Here is a 13,289-nt window from a genome sequence, read left to right on the forward strand (position 1 = left end):
ACCTATTGCATACACAAAAAGATGTAGATTTTTACAGTCAAGTAAAAGTTCTGGTACTAGATAAGATGAACAGTAAACAGAAAAATCTCCAGAGGGCATCAATTTAAATATTAAAGAACATATAATAGACTGAGTGTGGTGGCTCACACCTGTAATCCAACACTTGGGAAAGTGAAGTCAGGAGGATCACTTTAGGCCACAAGTTTGAGACCAGCCTGGGCAACCTAGCAAGACCTGGTCTCTACTGAAGGTTTTCTAAATCATCCAGGTGTGATGGAGAGCACCAGTAGTCCCAGCTACTTGGGAGACTGAAATGGGAGGATCACTTGAGCCCAGGAGATCAAGGCTGCAGTGAGCTATGATTGTACCACCATGACAGAGCAAGACTATGTCTTTAAAAAAAAAAAAAAGAAAAAGAAAAAAATATCCAATGGGAGAGAAGAAAGAAAGGAAACGTAAAAGATGTATAATGAAAGATTAGCAATAATTATGCAATAATTATCACTGGGTAGGGCATATATTCTTCAGATACTTTATATCTTTCAATATGTATTTCTATATTTCTTTTCTTCATTTTGTATTTCTATATTTTCTTTAAAATTTTAATAAAAATGTAACATTTATCACTAAGAAATAAAATGACTATTCCTATTTTGTTAACTCTTAATGGGCTGAAATTTCAGATATTTTCAAAATGGCTGTAATTTATCAGTGATTATCAAAGGTCGGAAACAAGAAAAAGTTTAGAAATCCTGAGTGCCCCATCAGTTAGGAATCAGCAATCAGATTCTGAGGTTAAGAATTTCACAGAACTTCACAAGCAGAGGCAACTAAAGTAAAAACAGAAAAACAGGATTGGATTCAACTGAAAGGCTATAGCACAGCAAAGGAAACAAAGAGAATGAAGAGACAACCAATGAACAGGAGGGAAAATGTGCAAACCACACGAGTGATAATGGGTTAATATTCAAAATATCTAAGAAACTCAAACAACTCAATAGCAATGAAACAAAATAACCCACTTTGAAAATGGGCAAATTTTCAGGCAAACCTGGAGACATTTTTCAGAAGAAGACATATAAATGGTCTACAGATATATTAAAAAAAGTTGAGTCTCATTAATCCTCACATAAATGCCAATTAAAATCACAATGAGATATCACCTCACACCTATTAGAATAGTTACTGTGAAAAAGATGAGATAACAAGCATTAGCAAGGCTGTGGAGGAAAGGGAGCTTTTGTACATTGTTAGTGGGAATGTAAATTAGTATAATCATTATGGAAAATAGTGTGGAATTCCTCAAAAAAAAAATAAAACTACCATATGATCTGGCAATTCTACTTCTGGGCACACTGTTGAAGACAGATCCACACTCTTATGTTTATTGCAGCATTATTCACAATAGTCACAATATGAAATCCACTTAATTGTTCATCAATGGATGAATGGTTAAAGAAAACGTAATGTATGTACACCATGAAATATTATTCAGCGTTGAAAAAGAATTACATCCTTTTTTCAGGAACATGGATGAACCTGGTGGACATTATGCTAAGTAAACTAAGCCAGGTACAAAAAGACAAGTACTACATGATCTCACTTATATGTTGACCCTAAAAAAATGAAACTTATAGAAGTAGAAATTAGAATGATGGCTTCCAGGGGCTAGGAGTGCAAGATGGAATTAGGAAAATTTGGGGCAAATGGTACAACATTTCAATTGGATAAGAGAAGTATTTCAGGAGTGTTATTGTACAACATGGTAACTATAGTTAATAACAATGTGTTGTAAATTTAAAACTTGCCAAGAGAGTTTTTTTTTATCAAAAAAAAAAAAAGATAAGTATGTAAGGTAAAGCATATGTTAATTTGCTTGATTTAGTCATTTCAAAGTCACAGCATCAACATCCCCCAAGCCTTCAGGGTCAGCCTCAACTCTCTCCCCTATCACTCCACCAGTACTATAAATTCTGCCTCCTAAACATTTCATATGTTTGTTCTCCACCTTCCATCTTCCCTGACTGCCACTACCTTGGTTTCAACTTTATTTATATTTCCTTAGGTTATTTCACTAGACCTTCAATGGCCACCAAGTCTTATATCAAGCTAACCTCCCTTCTGATATGCATATCTAATCACATCATGCCTCTGTTTAAAATTCTTCATGAGATTTTCCTTGCTTTCAAATTCTTCATGGCCTGTTCTTACCTTTCCAGGCTCAGCTATCCTTACATCCACACATAGACTGCACTCCTACGTCTCCTAAAAGGCTTGTACTTCCTTTTGCCTCCATTCATTTGTTCATCCTTCTGCTGTCAAGATTCAGCTTAGTAAAGACCCACTCCAGAGCCAATGGAAGATTAGCTAAGAATTCCTCACACAGAAGACAATTCCGTAGTAGGAGAGTCACTATATAGGAAGCTGGAGGGCATGTAATCATGTGGAGGACAGGAATCATTTTCGAGTAAAATCAAGATCAGTGAAGCCAAATGGAAGTTTATGGCCAAACATATTACTCATAAAGAAAAAAAATGATAGAAGTTAATGGTGGTCCTGGAGCTGTGCTTGATAGCTCCTGCCTGTAATCCCAGTGCTTTGAGAAGCCAAGGAAGGAGGATTGCTTGAGCTCAAGAGTTCAAAACCAGGCTGAGCAACATAGTGAGAGTGAGATCTGTCTCTATTTACAAATATATAACAAAATAGATACATATTATATATAATATATTCATATATATATTATACATAATATATAAATATTTATAAATAGGTAGAAAATATATATTTATAAATATATATATAAATAGATATACAAATAGGCAGGAGGATTGCTTGAGCTCCTGAGTTCAAAACCAAGCTGGGTAATATAGTGAGAGTGAGATCCTGTCTCTATTTATATATATTTTATACATATATCCTTCATGTTATCAGGATCACTATATATATGTGTGTGTATATATACATATATAGATACACAAAAATATGTATATGTGTGTGTGTGTGTATATATGTAATATATACGCACCAAAAAAAGAGTGATCCTGATAACATAAAGCAAGAAGAAATAAAGTTCAAAAAAGAGGTCTTGCCTAGTAGTTCAAACTTGAGACGATAAATTGAAAGTCAATGCTGGCAAGTTGCTTTTATTTAGAAATTGGCTCCTTTCAAGGAAATGACGGAAAGGCCGGTGTAATTGCAGAACACAAGGTCGGGGGGCTGGAAAGCTCATAGAGACTCTTCCAGTGGTCACTTCTACCAGTCTCCTTGGTCACGGTTGGCTCAGTCTAGTGTAGAGACATGTGACCCAAGCTAGATAAAAATTCTCCCTGTTAGGAATGTATAAAGTAGAGCAGGGACAACCAGAGGCAAGAGGCATCATGGAAATAGTTTAGAGTCCATCACGGAAATATTTAATGATTTGCTGCTCTGGCCTCCCCAGAACAGCCTTGATTGCTTCCCTCTGGAGGATCTGTTTGGATGGTCCAAGATCCACCACCAAATACCCTTTGCGACCTGAGTACAACAAAAGGTCTTCAAATTATTTGAGAACAAATCAAGTTGGAGATCAATATGTTTAATATGATTTCTGTGAAAACAGAGAAGTCCTTAACATTTAGATTTAAAACAACGACAGAATAAATCCTGGCCTGAACAATATGTGGCTTTCCAATGTTGGTGGGAAGTGCCCGCAGACTTCATGCCTGTACACTGGCTGCCCTCCTGGTTGGTGCTGTGGCCTCTGGTGGTCATCATGCAAATCAATCATAGGTTTTGCAGAAATACTCAACAGAGTTGAGCAGGCATCCAGGAGGAGTGCCATTATCTGAGGGCAGGGCATGTTTGGGCAAGTGATAGGGACAATGGTCTGTCGTACAAAGCACTGAGGATGATTGAAACTGAGTTCGAATAGATGCTAGAAGAATCTCTCTGTTGAAAATGCTTTCTAATAGATCCTTCAACCCACAAGTGCATTGTGCTCTTTGACAGGACTCAACCTACCTAGACCACTGACTGTCTTGTAGGTCTCCCACACAAAGCTGAGCTCACGGTACAGAGAGACTGCATGTTCATCTCTGGGTGCCAAGCACTTAGCAGAGTACCTCATACAAGGGAGACCATAAATAGTGGCTGAAAGCACACTGAATAAACCAGGGCATCAGAACACTATATGAAGCACAAAAGTAGTATTTTAATCTAATCGAGGTAAATGTTGAAGAGAATGGCAGAAGTAAATAATAAAAATAAAGGTGTTTCTCAAAATGCAAATAGAATGCTTTTGCATAACATTATTTTTCAGATTGCAAATAATTGCCATATTCTTCTGAGAGACTTTCAGACATTACATTGATTCTGGAAATAGGAGAGGATAAAGGCAAACGCATCATGCTTGTAGCAAATACAAGTATGTGTTTCCTTTTTTTGTCAAATCCCTGCATTCCAGGAGAATGACATCTTTGTGCTCCTCCTGCATGTTTATGATGTCTAGCGAAGTGTTAATCTTTAACTACAGCAGGGATCAATCACAATGGACTTAACAACAAAAAAAAAAAAACATAATCCCCTGCCTTCACACCATGAAAAATATTTGCACTGCTTTATTGGACACTGCTAACTGTACTCCTCTTTAGAAACTGTCTATTCATGGTGTGGTCATAGCTTAAAATGTCCCTATATCTATCAATGCACTATTTATTTGAAAATATCAATTCCATCTTTGAAATCTCAGGTTGTAAAATCAGTAGAAAATAAGAAGTTAGGGTAAATCTAATTGCACTAAGTTTTGTCTACAATCAAAACGTGAGCTTAATCTCTAACAGAGGTCCTAGCCGTCCTGCAGTGGATATCAGCAGGATGTTATTCTTCAAATTGCAAACAACAAGTAAGATTGGTACAAAATGGGAGTTTAAGGTTCAATTTCAGTCAGTTTCTCTAGTACTTATAGAAGGATAATAAAAAGCAGTGTCAAAGAAATTGCCATGTATGATAAAGCTATTCCCCATAGTAAATCTGTACAAAAGCTTCAGCACTACAGTGAATTTGGCAAAGCCTTAGAGTTGCATTCTTCCTGTAGAACAAGAGCCCTCTGAGAGGCTTAATTTTAACGTTTCAAAATATCATCTGTTTTCTTTTCTTTCTAATACTCAAATGTTCTGAAAGGATATACATCATTATTACAGAACTTTAGAGATACCACAGCATAGTGGGAAAATACGGCTTTGGCACAAGCTACAACTCAATCTAAACACCAGCTCTGCTACCCCTTCAACCTCAGTCTTCTCACTTGTAAAATGAGGTAAATGATATCCACCTCATCAGGTTGATATAAGAAATGAAGCAAGTGAGATAACAAGTAGAATTCCTAGCATAAGGTAACTATTTAAGAAATTCACCAGCGTGGGAGGCTTCCTGATTTCTTCTAATGCATGAAGATGTGAAATCAAAAAAGACAACATATGGCCGGGTGCAGTGGCTCAAGCCTATAATACCAGCACTTTGGGAGGCCGAGGTGGGCAGATCACAAGGTCAAGAGATTGAGATCATCCTGGCCAACATGGTGAAACCCTGTCTCTACTAAAAATACAAAAATTAGCTGTGCGTGGTGGAGTGTGCCTGTAGTCCCAGCTACTCAGGAGGCTGAGGCAGGAGAATTGCCTGAACCCAGGAGGCGGAGGTTGCAGTGAGCCGAGATTGTGCCACTGCACCCCAGCCTGGCACCTGGTGACAGACTGAGACTCTGTCTAAAAAAAAAAGACAACATATAAAGGAGAAGAGGAAAGACAACAAACATGGATCACAAAATAGAAGAAAACAAATATCCTGGGGTCTAAATCTCACCTGGGGATTAAAAACTTGCATGGATTTCTGATGGTGCTCCATCGTGTCGGCTTGGCCATCCCTCCACGACTCCTTGGGCCCTGTGGCATTCTGAAAATGATCACTTAGCCCCTGAATTTCTGGTTTTATGGATCTGATAACAGCTTTGCTAAATTCTGTTCTTTCTTGTGCTATATCAGACTGAGTAAAAAGGCCTGAAATAACAGCTGGAATAACCATAAAAACAAGTTTTCATCCACTGTCTTAGAGAATCGATGTTTTTACATATTTTGCCTTAGATAAACTCCGCTTTGAAAATGTTTTCGATTTCTGAAAACATCTGCGATTGAAAATATTTTCCACTTTTTATTCATTATTGTGCACATCCCTCCATCGAATTGTCGCATTTGTGCCTTTAAGGTTTAGACCTAAGTTTTTCATACATTTGGAAAAGATTCTATATGAGTAAGCAAATATGGTAAGAGTACTTATTAGTTGTCACTAATCTCATCATCGTGACCAGGAACTTAACAAAGAAAAGAAAAAGAAAGGAATTTTGTCATGTTGATGCCCAGAGGAGCACTAATGAGTTATGAAACCTTTCAGAGTCATAGAGCAGAAGAAAAACGGTTACCTTGGTAACAAGGCAACCCAGTCAGCTGCATACACTCTCCCCAGAGCATCTAATTTATTCAGCAAATGCAGGCTAGAACAGGTGGCTAACTTAGATGATGCCAACAAGCTCTAGCTCCCAAACATGGGTGCCCGCCGCATATTCTTGTACACAAGTTTCATTCTTGTCCTTTATAAAGGAGGAGTTAACCGGGTACACTTCAGTGTGGCTCATAACACTTTAGGAGACAGAACAGTTATCTGTATTTGTCACTTGAATTTTCTACCAATAAAAAGGTATATAATTTCAAGAAATGGTTGAGACCAACAACTTAATTTTACTAGGTATCTTGGAAGTAGAAATTGTCCTAATCTCAGTTATAAAAATCCATCATTCATCTTTGAAGAAATCAAATATTTTAATGAGTATTAATAGCAAGAATGTATCATTAAATTTTACAGTTCTTGCTTTAGATGATAAATAGCCACTGAAATTCCAGTTTTTTAAGCCATCTGAAAGCATTTAGGCATTTGTAACAAATTTTATATTGTCAAAGGGGTAAGGGAGGAATACTACCAAGATGGGCTCTATTTATTGTAACATTAAACTTAAAAAAAAAAATGAAAAACTAGCAGTAAAGTATATACTTATTTTTATATTAAGTAAGAGCTTTTATGATCCAGTCCCATTTTCCTTTTCTGGTCTCTTGTCCGAACACATTTCGTAATATATCTTAAACTTCATCAACAGAAGCCCAGTGAAATCTCTTCCTCACATCTCTGCACTTAGTATTTGCTGTTATCTCTGTCTTGGGACTTCTAGGACCAGATTCCCTGTTCAATTCTAATCCATCCTTCAAGGATAAGATCGGGCATTTTCTTTCCCCAAATGCCTTCCCTCACCTCCCCATGACAAAATTATAAGCATCTCTTTGTGTCCCCTCTGCAAGTAATTCCACTATTTTGTTTCCATATCTGCTTTCTTCAGATTGAGTCCCCCAGACCTTAAATATGTTCTATTCACTTCTTATCCCCAGAGTACCTGAAACAGTAGGAAATCAAAGATAGGTCACAAATGAATGAATAAATGGATGCATGGATGAAATCTGCTTCAGTAATACAAAAAATATGCATAAAACTAAGATATGACAAGACTTTTCCCAAATTAGAAAATCTCACTAATGTGGACAAATGAGTAATGACACATGCTTGTATGAGTAAAGACTCTACATTTTTTAATGAGTGGAACCTTTCCCTCAAACGAAGTCATAAATTCAGAGTCTCTTTGTAAACCTGATGTCAGTCCGTCTCCATCCTGCTGTTCCTGCACAATCCCACACTCAAAGCGTCTAGCAAAAGCCACAGATCTCCAAGAGCCAGAACTTGAAAGACACTGGGCTCAACTTACTACATATTCAATTTTGCCTTGCTACTGCCCACTAAAAAGAAATCACATAAGCAAACCTTTGTTGAAAAGGATATTTAAAATAGAAGACAATATTAGCTAGGAAGTTAGGGTTTTGGTATTTCTCTATTAATCTGCTTTGAAGTCTTGCAGTTGTTTCCAAAGGTGACCCTTGCTGAGTGAGGCTGTTTCCTTAGCAACAGGATGACTGCTTCCAGCATGTAGAGAACATGCATCTCTGTTTTTGTGGTACTCAAGCACTACCCTGAGATGCTATGCTGTTTCAAGAAAGCAAGAATCTTTCTTTTTAAAGTACCAGATTGGCTCTCCAGCTATTGGACTGCATATTACTCTGGAAAACAAGAAGTAATGATAATTGTCCAGAAATAATTTCCTCATTCCATAAAAAGGACACAACTTCTACACTGATGTACTTTTATTCTCCCTGCCTAATTACTCCACATGTCTGCCGACACACACACAAACACACACACAAACACACACACACACACACACACACCATTCTTTCTTCTTTTTGGCTTTTCATCAATTTGTCTTAAGTTTTTGTGCTGCTATCAATTCTCTCTTTTATATTTTACTCCATTTCTAGTTCCAGTATTGATGACTTCTTTGCATATCTCAGTTTCCAATATCAACCAAATTACAAGTTCGAATTAAGCATCAACATATCATGACCAGAAAAAAAAAAAAAAAAAAAAAAAGCTTCGTTGAAGCAACTGTCACTTGGTCAGTACGCATAACCCCTTGCTATTGCAAAAAGAGATGGGAACATATAATAGACTGAAATTCATGCTGTTTATTCTTTCTGGCAATTTCATACAATGGTGCAGTCATATCATAAAAGGGCTGGAAACCCTAGTGCATCAGCCATACCTCTGTATTAATGGAATTATTTTTGTCTGAATTGTGTGCTCATAAAAAGGAAAAAAATTACTAAAGTTGTACAGGATTTTCTTGGGAAAAACTCTTCTAAAAAAGTATTTCCAGGTATTCTGTTTATACTAAGTTCAGTAGGTAAATAAATAAGTTAGACTTTTAGAATGCTAAGTAAATTAAATTTTACAATGGCATATCAAAATGCTCAAACTCATAGCTTTTCTTCAATGTAGTATGCACAGAATCCTGAGCATAAACAGGAAATGTGCAAAAGCTTCTTTTACATCCAAAGTATCCATAGATAACAAATGTTAAAATACCATTCGGCAGGTAGTGTTAGAAGTCCATGGATTTAAAATACATTTTATCCTAACAAACTTGGAAATTTACATCTGCAATAGACCTGGGAAATAATGCGATCCCTTGTTTTATATATGAGAAAACAAATGCCAAGAATCAGTCAGAAACATACCAGTCCAGATTGGCTGCAGACCTTCAACTAATATCAGAAGAGCTTTTGATTTGTATTGGCTTAACAGAAGAAATGTTTGCCATAAGTTTCTACAAGATAAAAATTGCGTTTTGCCCTCATTGTCATGTTTTAATTTATACCTTAATGCTCAACTTTCATTAATTACTAACAATTGTTTATGCATGTTATGTGTATGACATCATCCATTAGGAATGCTTCCAGCTGAAAATAACAGGAAACACTATATAGAGTGGGTGACTTAATAAATATTCGATAATTTTTCTGGCATAACAAATAGTCTTGAAGGAAGCAGCTAGCATTGGTTCCATGGTTTGACAGTTTCTGAAATTCTCTTGGGATTTCTCATGTTTGCTTCCTGGTTACAGTAGCTTTCAGCATTCCAGTCTGACTTCAAGAAAGAAGAGAGAAGGAGGCATGCCAGGGATTATATCAGGTAATGCCTTATAACATGCCCTTACATAAGGAGATACAAAATCCTTTCTAGAGCTCTTAGCAAGTTCATGCCGTATCTTAGTTTCTAGAACTAAAGCACATGGCAGCTCTCACTGCAAAAGAGACTGAAGACATACGAACTTAGTTTTTTACTGCCAGGTGTGGTGGCTCACGCCTGTAATCCCAGCACTTTGGGAGGCCAAGACAGGTGGATCACAAGGTCAGGAGTTCAAGACCAGCCTGGCCAACATGGTGAAACCCGTCTCTATCAAAAAAAAAAAGAAAAGAAAAAGAAAAAGAAGAATAACTTAGGATTTTACAACTGTTATGGCAGAAATGATAATGGAGAAATGGATTTAAAATACTTTAGTGTGAGCTGAAAATATTAGATGCTTATGTGAAAATAGAGTAAACAGAAACAAATCAAGAAAGAAACCAAATGAGAGATCAAGAAAGAAAATAGAAAACATGTAATCCACTGCAATCTTAAAACAGGAAAAATGAATTATTCAAAATGAAAAGAGAGGCAATATAAGCCACGTATAAATGTTATTGTCACTAGTAACCTAAGCAGACCCACAGAGAGTGGACAGCAGTTTTAGCAGGCATTAAGAACCTGTGAGTTTTACCAACTGTCTGTCAAGGGAAAACTCCAGGTAAACTATTACTAAGAAATTTTAACCACTTCTGAATGCCCAAAACTTAAAATCACTACCTTGTATGAATATTGTAAATGTTTTTTTGTATACTATTCTTAATACATAATTTGGAAGGATTATATTATTTCAAGTTTTTTGCTGTTTGACTTTAAAATCATTTGCAAGTATTAGGAAATTACTTACAAGTATTGTAGAAGCTCTTCCTTTTCCATTGGGTCAGTGCCATACAATATAGAAAGCAAGCAGGCCATATTAACTGCTTAGTATCAAGTCAGAAGCTTCAATTTCTAGGGCACCTTTGCCTCCTTGTCCTACTAAATAAAAAAGTGTGAAAATGCATGCTACCTCCTCCTCCTCCCCAGTCCCTGCTAGGATGTAAGCTCCATGAGGTTGGAGGTTCTGTTTGTCTTGATTTCTACTATATCTGCAGTGTTTACAACAGTCCTTGATACAACATACTTATTCAATAAATAGTTGTAGCATGAGTAGGTAAAACTTAATCCAGTTAAGACCAATTGCCTACTAGGCAAATATTATTTTACTTGGAGGCGGAATTCAGTAAGTTCTGCAGAACCCCACTGCAACATAAGCTGCACAGCAATAGAGTTAAACATCAGATCCTGCCTCAAAAAGCAGCTTATTGAGCCAAAGGGTGAAACTAGAAGGATCTTGAGAGTGAGAGCCACATACTTATCTTCTGTCATCCTTGCCAAGCCCAAAGCCTGACACATAATAAACGTTTATTAAATCAGTTGCTGACCAGTTTTCATATTGAGTGATTACTGATGTGTTGGCAATCAACATTTTCGTTCAAACCACTAAAATAAAACCAAGTTGACATGTTTCCAATAAACATCCAACCTCTAAACTTTATTCCTAAGTACATTATTCAAGTTTTAAAGTATTCAACTTTCCAGCCAGAAAACTAATGAAAATCACAGAAGTAATTCATAATAGCAAAGTCGGAGTAAAGTATACACTTACACATGCATGCATACATACATATATACATACATACATACATACAACATGGAGCAATTTTTATGCAGCTCATTCTGGGTTAGTAAAATAAATTACCGTTGCCCTTAAACAATACAAATTCAAACTGTGAATGTCCACTTATAAATGGATTTTTTTTCACCTCTGCACCCTGAGACAAGACCAGCCCCTCCTCTTCCTCCTTCTCATCCTACTCAACGTGAAGGCAATGGGAGGATGAAGACCTTTATACTTATCTTCTTCCACCTAATCAGTAAAAAATGTTTTTTCTTCCTTATGATTTTCTTAGCATTTTCTTTTCTCTGGCTTGCTTTATTATAAGATGTGGTACATAACACATACAAAATAGGTGCTAATTGACTGTTTATGTTATTGGTAGGGCTTCCACTCAACAGTAGGCAATTAGTAGTTAAGTTTTGGGGAAGTAAAAAGTTATATGCAGATTTTCAACTACATAAAGGTTGGAGCCCCTAACCCATGTGTTGTTCAAGAGTCAATTCTGTTATCAAAGAGATGAAAAGGATACTACTAAGAACCCCACTGGGTTTTTCTCTAAGAAGCAGAACCAAATAAAGCTACGGAGAATAGAATTCTTTAAAATCATGTTTTTTATTAATTTTTATCTATGCAATCCAAGTACAATTTATAACAAGTTAAAATGGAGATAATATGATTTTTTATGCCTGGAAGATTTAAAGCATTATTTATTCAAAGTGACGAATTTTTTACTTACTACTCAATCCAGCCTTAAAGTAGAATTCATCGTTCACATCATGTTACAATTTTACAGCAACAGATAAAGTAAATATATGAATTTTCAACAAGTCAGATGCTGTATTTGTTGAAATATTTTTAAAACAGGCTCTCTCACTTGTGGCATTTTTACTATATTACACACAAGCTTAGCTAAGTGAGCACGGGCCATGTTAATATCTTGTGAGTATAAATGTGCAGGCTGCTCTCATTAATTTCAGTGAAACCAGAAGTACAGAATCCTTCTCGCATAAGTACAAGCACAAAGACATTTTTGGTTAGGCACTGTATTCCATGCAATGAAAAGGAACAAGAGCATCGAAAAAAGATCCCAAGTAAAACATACAAATACAGGAATAAGTTGGAAATCAGAAGGCTGACACGTTAATTAAACATTACCTTTTTCTCGTAGTGAGGACGATGCATCCTGGTCATTTCTGTCTTTCCTCACAGTGCTAATTTCAAAACCCCAGCTGAGAAAGCAGCTGTGTAGAGCAAGGAACTGGTGAGCTCAGCAGGAGTCCTGTATCCTAAAGCTACTTGCAGAAATTCAAGCTTTCTTTCATTGCGGTGTTGTCATTTACAATGCCAGAAATGTGCAGGGTTGTCCTCTTCTGCAGCAGTAGTAAAAATCATAGTCATGGTTTCTTCAAAGATTTCAAAAGCCTAAGTCACCCTGTTTTTATTGTTATTCTATTTTCAACGTAGCCTCCAAAGAGCTGGCACTGGCCACTTTTCAATATATTTGAAATTCTAGTGAGGTTTCATTAATCATAATATTCATGGAATAGATGATGGCAAAACAGACATGAAAGTTGAAGCATATGGCAGAGGGAGTGTTGATTGCATTTCCCCACTCCCCATGACCAAAAAAAGAAAAAAAAAAAAAGTAAAGAAAAAGAAAAAGCGAAAATCCTTCACTGTTACACTGCAATTTTTCCCTAGATTGCAACATTGAAACTCTCATCTTTCTAAAACTATGTTTTAAGCTTCTGTTGAAAGAAAATTCAAAATTAGCTGCAACCTAAAATAAAGCTACATTTCTTAAAAGCCCTTGGAAATGAAATCAATTTATATCTGTTTCCATATAGTGGCATTAAAACGTTTTATGAAGTACTCTGGAAAATAATTACAGGGAGAGCACTGAGTAACACAATGGCTGAAGGACATGGTTGATGCCGTAAGACTGCCATACATGAAGAAAGCATGTCATATTCAGAGCTGA

General features: G+C 36.4%; 1 long non-coding RNA gene across 1 annotated transcript in view; it reads right to left on the reverse strand.

The window, feature by feature from the left end:
- The window catches only part of LOC141581472 (uncharacterized), a 162,956-nt gene extending 150,009 nt beyond the window's left edge, over positions 1-12,947 (reverse strand). Inside the window, exon 1 of the long non-coding RNA XR_012514126.1 lies at positions 12,464-12,947. This is a non-coding gene — a long non-coding RNA (uncharacterized LOC141581472). The remainder of the gene's footprint in view (positions 1-12,463) is intronic.
- Positions 12,948-13,289: the final 342 nt, after the last annotated feature.

Source organism: Saimiri boliviensis, chromosome 1 (assembly GCF_048565385.1).
Source record: "Saimiri boliviensis isolate mSaiBol1 chromosome 1, mSaiBol1.pri, whole genome shotgun sequence".
NCBI lineage: Eukaryota > Metazoa > Chordata > Mammalia > Primates > Cebidae > Saimiri > Saimiri boliviensis.